The 5,845-nt window shown below is 45.4% G+C and overlaps 1 long non-coding RNA gene across 1 annotated transcript; it reads right to left on the bottom strand.

The window, feature by feature from the left end:
• Positions 1 to 403: 403 nt before the first annotated feature.
• LOC116509979 lies at positions 404 to 5,405 on the bottom strand. The gene is made up of 3 exons (XR_004255585.1): positions 4,215 to 5,405; positions 1,849 to 1,937; positions 404 to 961 (listed from the first exon to the last, which is right to left on the bottom strand). It is a non-coding gene; the product is annotated as an uncharacterized LOC116509979 (long non-coding RNA).
• Positions 5,406 to 5,845: the final 440 nt, after the last annotated feature.

The raw sequence follows: 5,845 nt of genomic DNA, 5'->3' as shown, positions 1-5,845 counted from the left end.
GTATCGTCCGCATACTGATGGTATTTTATCCGTGCCGTCGAATGATCTCACACAGCGGCTTCATGTAGATATTAAACAGGAGGGGGGACAGGACCGAACCCTGCGGCACCCCATAACTCAGGGGCCTAGGGGTCGATCTCTGCCCTCCGACCAACACCGACTGCGACCTGTCCGAGAAGTAAGAGGAGAACCACCATAAAACAGTGCCTCCCACCCCCACCTCCCGCAGTCGTCGCAGAAGGATACCATGGTCGATGGTATCGAAGGCCGCTGAGAGGTCAAGGAGCACTAGGACGGAGGCATGACCTCCATCCCTGGCTCTCCAGAGATCATCGGTCAGTGTGACCAAAGCGGTTTCCGTGCTGTAGCCAGGCCTATATCCCGACTGGAAGGGATCTAGATAATTGGTTTCCTCCAAGGACCGCCGGAGCTGAAAGGCCACCACAGAAATCAGTGCGAATCAGCAGGAGTGCCCGTGCATGTGTGCGCACCGGTTCTTCTAATTGTTAGGTGTATAAGGGCAGGAAGGAGGGGCAGCGGAACCACAATCAAATATATTTCTCTAAAAAATATTGACAAGAGTAATAGCCTCCTAGCGAAGACCTCGCGCCACGAGGTTCTGTGCAAGAGAGATATTTTATTGCCGGGTAATTATTCCCGATTCCCCTGCCTAACGAAGGGTTGTAAGTGAAAACACTGCCAGAATCTATTAAATGTCGCCGAGGCAGAATTGAAGTCAAACTGCTGCTGGGTTTACACGCCCCCTGTTGGAAAAGATCTTGTAATTAGGGAGAGCTCTCCCGCCAGAGGAGTCTGCAAATCAGGGCTCGGAGGGCAGGGTGGGGGAGGGTTCGCGAGGAGAGCCGAAAAACATTCGTCTTTCTTCTTTGATGCAAATAAGGTTGCATTGAAACGACTAACCGAGAGATCGTTATGCAACATACAGCAGATGCTGCCTTGCCTGGTGGGAAAAAAAGCGCGGGGGTGCATATGAGAAAAAGAAGAAAGCACCCTTTCCCCGAAACTCCACTTCTTTTCAACACCTTTATTCACGTGCCTTCACTGACGTTAACAGCTATTAAAAGACAGGCAAGGCCCAGTTATTAACGTTGCAGCACCCTGTTTGTTCTTCCAAATGAAAGCTACATTGTCTCCATGCCAGCCTTCTTATTCATTTTTGGCCTGATTTTACAGTTAGGAAATCTGAACCCCAATTTCTTATTACTTATATAGACTCTTGTTTGGGTTGGACCCATGAGATATTAATGTAAAAGAAAGTAAAATTTCTAAAGGTGATTTAAGCTTCAAATTCTCATCAAAGTCTTCATCAGACAGAACTCAATTGAGACTGGACTGCAATCATAAGCAAATCTACTGTATTTGCTTGGAAATAAATCTTTGGCACTAGTTTTTAAGGATTAGGTGGATCAGATTCTATGATGCAGCTATGGAGCCATTCTTTGTCTATAGGTAGTTATAAATTGTATTCAGTAGAATTTACACTGGTCTACTATGTTTCAGATGTTCCTTATTTGCCTATATATGAAGATCTTGCCCATTTCAGCTAGCAAAATCTGCTTATTATATTGCATCTTTGGTAATGCATCTTGCAGTGGAAGCCACTCTGACCCTGAGACAATCTCATTCCCAATGTTTTTTAATAGTGAAAATCAAAATTTGAAAGACTTTGGCCTATCAGATTTTTTACACAGAAACTGTTAAAGCATTTATCAGAATCTCTTGGCTTGAGAAGATTGAAAAGGCTGCTTACTGCTCTTTTAATGTTATAGTTATCCCAATATATCACACAGGACAGCACATATTTTATTACAGGTCAAATCTACTTACCTCATTAACAATCAGGTCCCTAAGGATTACTCTGAAACGTTGCATTGCTGGTAATGTGTAGGTTTCTCATCCCCTTTCTGAACAACAGACTAGAATGGAAAGAGAAAGAAAAGACTATAATGTACTTATTCAGGTGTGCTGTAAGCAAAAGAAATTATCTGGATCAAAATCTGACTCAAAGTTGCCCTCCAATCAAATTCTTAAATAAATAGCATCCAGTTAAGTTGGATATAATCTGTTCTGCAAGTAAGATTCAGACACAAGTAACAGTCAAAATTAACAATTATCCCATTTACATCTTTCAAGACACCTACCAGATAATCTTGATGTCTGCCACATTTTATGTTTTTAAATAGTTTCTATCTCTAACTTTATGGCAAATAATATGTAATTTACTTTCAATCAACCCAGGAAGTATTCATTATTTCTCAAACTGGAGAACTGAATGCTAGACTGGCACATGACTCAAATATTTTTTTCTTTTTATTCACACTGATTTTTTTCAGGGTTCATACTGAAGTGGATAAACTAATGATGCCTCCCTAATTTCTTAAAAGTTTGATGAGATCTTCCGAAGCATAATGCTCTTTAAGTATTGCTTATAGAAAACCCTATTGCTAATGAATACCACAGAAAAACAAAACAAAACGCCAGCATGCCTAGTTAAGAAGATCACCAAATATGACTCAGACTGAAGAGCTCCAGAAAGCAAAACTCCAAATATGTAATCTTCCTTTTCTGCCACTCAGTTTCATCAACACAATTGGAAAACAGACAAAAGTAATCAGCCATATTATCTGTCTTGCCAAGAAATGTTTGTAGGTTGAACCTACAGTCAGGATGCTGTTGGTGTACAAATACAAGCTCAAAACTCACTGTGAAAGCAGGAAACACCTCACACTTAATCATCTGCTCCTTCCAGAGCAGCGGCAGTGAGGACATCCAGGCGCCTGTCACTTCAAACTTGTCTAGTCTTTCGGTCAGAGGCTATCACTGTTGTGTTGCTTGCAAATGGTGAATAACATTCACATGAGAGCTTATTCTTGGCAAACAAAAAACAAAAGCAAACCAGAAGGGTGGAAAGTGTGGCTTTCAAGTGCTAGATTTTCAGAGGAAGTCACCATTGTGAAAAACATTTGGCCTACCAGTGATAAATTGGTGGGTGGGTGGGCAGGCTCAAATTTGAAGCTTTTCCTGTTTATTGAGCACAGAAACTTGGTATCAACAATAAGAATGTTTGCAGAGGAAAGCCTCTTAACTTTTGCCAGCGTATTGTTAGCTCAATGTATCATCTCAGGGATCCACAGACAAAGCACTCATGCAGCCGGAATATTAATAACTAATCTGCATCCTGTCCAACTAAAACACAAGGCAGTTCAACACAATCCGCGGGAAAGAGAAGGACGGGGGTGGGCTCTTTCTCAAGCACACTTCTCCATCCTTTCTAACCCAGGATCGTTCATCATGAACCAAAGCCTCAAGCTTTATTTCCACACTTTTCTCTTTAGAAAAAGCTCAGTCTGACGTAATGTGCCTGACTCGTTACTAGTTCCCCTCTTTCAGAGGTAGGCAACGTCGATTGCTTAAAGGCATAGTCGGACGCATTCTTTCATAAAGACGTTCTCTCAATTAGCGTATGAGAAATTAGCCGAGAGGTTGACTGAGTCGGTCTCGATTTAACATTAGGGGCTGGGGAGCAGCCCAGCGCTATCCGATTCCTATCCCCCCCTGCTTTAAACGGAGAAGAATTTAAGTTTATGGGAAACGGCTCTTTTATTGAATGTATATTACCGTCCCACCTACCGTCCTGTCAAACAATATCTTTGGGGAGATTAGGTGCAATATCCCCTCCATCTCATCTTAAAACTAATGTCTCCACTAGGAAATGCAAGCGGTCGTCACGTCCTTTAAGAATTGCGCTAGCCTGCAACTCATATAGGACTAAGGAAGGACTTTCCGCCATGTAGTTTCCTATTACTATGTCTGGAAACTGGAAACTACCCGTATTTCCCAGGCCGGGAGCTAGTAAGTTTCTGCCTAGCAGATTGTCAACAGCCCGCCCCGCCCCTCCCACTCCCCTCCTCAGTGTGCCCTGTGGAGGGGAGGTTCCTGACTGCCACTCGCTTTCGTACACCAGATAGGTGGAGTGTTGCGGCAGCAAATGGCGCCTCCGTCTTCTTCCTCACTCAGCCCCTAGCCCTAATCCTACGCGCGATCACGCAAGCCGCTTGCAATCAACGAGCTCACTAGTCAACTCCACTTCCAGCTGGAGAGGGAAGCGCCAGAGCGGGAACCCGTAATTGCTGGCGTTAAGCCACCGTGGGGTCCGGCCACATACTGGCTCTTTTTTCTCGGCCAAGGCTTACAAATGGGAGCTTGCTGTTGTTAGTTCCGCTGGCAGCGCCAGGCAAATAGGGGTGAGCGACCGGTGGAAGGTAGGCAGGCCGGCCGGCCACAGCGCACTCGAGAGGCGGCCGGGATAGGACACTCTGGTCCTCGATCTTTGAAGCAAATGGGACCAGCTGCTGCGCGGGTACGCGGTTAGGATTGCAAGATGTTCAGTGCAGGCGGGGGTGGCTGGGTCAAACGGCAAGGAAAAGCGTCTTTGTGCGAAACCTCGTCCGAGCTGCTGATAGAAAAAGCCGAGGCTTTTGTTTGCTCAGGCGGCCTCTCTCGGGCACACCGAAAATTGCAGCGCGAGTCCCGGGAGATATTGCCTTTGGCTTCCTTCCTTCCTGCCACGCAAAAGCGGCTGTGTGCGCCAGAGAGATAATCCCCGGCCACTGTGCAGCTGTCACACATGCCAACTGTCCTTGTTAAGGGAGGACAGCCCTGCTTCCTCACTCGCTTTGCAAGGCAGCCTGCTTTTCTGAAAGCCGTCCCTTTAGCAAGCAAATCGCACAGCATGTTTCCATGGAGGTAGAAAGGGGGAGTGGACGAGAATGGTCGTATGATGAAACTCCCTCCTGTCGCTTGTGTGGCTGCGCGCACACAAATCTCTTATCATCTAGTTAGTAAATTTTCACCAAAGTTGTGTAGGCTCAGCGATTTATTCTCTGGCCAAAAAATCAAAGTGTAAACTGACTCAAAGGCTGGTATCTCCTCTGTTAGAACGACTTGAAAAAAATCTTGGTGATCTTGAATTTTGCTGAACCATTACTTTTCTGGCATCCTCTTATGTAAATGCTAATGATTGGGTGGCCTTGCTTTTGGAAGTCAAGGAAAGCTTTCCTGTGTGTAGGTAGTGCACATGTGCATGCATCAGTGGTGGGTTGCAGGTGGTACGTCCCAGTACGGGCGGGCGCACCAGAGCCTGCCTGCCGAGCACCATATACCATTCCGGTAAGGTGCTCCGGAGGGCCCACCTGGAGCGTCATGGAGGCTCACGGATGCGCTATGATGCATGCATATATGTATCCCTGTATGTGTTTGTGTGTGTGTGTATGAGAGAGATGCACACGTGTACATATCTTATAGCGATGTAAGGAACAGTTATATTGGTTTGCCAGGTAATGTTTATATGCTAGTGTGAAGGGCCTTCGGGTAAATTTAACAGATTAATAGACTTGGAAGGAACCTTGTAGGTCATCTAGTCCAACACACACACACACACACACATCCTGTCCAAGGAGGAGATCCTAAACCATTTCTGACAGATGGCATTTCTGACAGATGGCACTCCAGTCTCTTCCTGAAAGCCTCCAGTGATGAAGCTCCCACAACTTCGGAAGGCAAGCCCATTGGTTGATTGTTCTCACTGTCAGAAAATTCCTCTTTATTTCTAGGTTGAATCTCTCCTTGATCAATTTCCATCCATTGTTCCTTGTCTAGACTTCACATGCTTTGGAAAATAGCTTGATGCCCTTCCCTCTGTGACAGCCCCTCAAATACCCCTCAAACATTGCTATCATGTCTCCCCTGGTCCTTCTCTTCACTAGATTAGCCATGCCCAGTTTCTGCAACCTTTCTTCATATGTTTTAGTCTCCAGTCTCCTAA

The sequence above is a fragment of the Thamnophis elegans genome, chromosome 6 (assembly GCF_009769535.1).
Source record: "Thamnophis elegans isolate rThaEle1 chromosome 6, rThaEle1.pri, whole genome shotgun sequence".
NCBI classification, from domain to species: Eukaryota; Metazoa; Chordata; class Lepidosauria; order Squamata; family Colubridae; genus Thamnophis; species Thamnophis elegans.
Note: the sequence above shows the minus strand (reverse complement) of the source record. Positions and strands in the feature narration are given on the sequence as shown.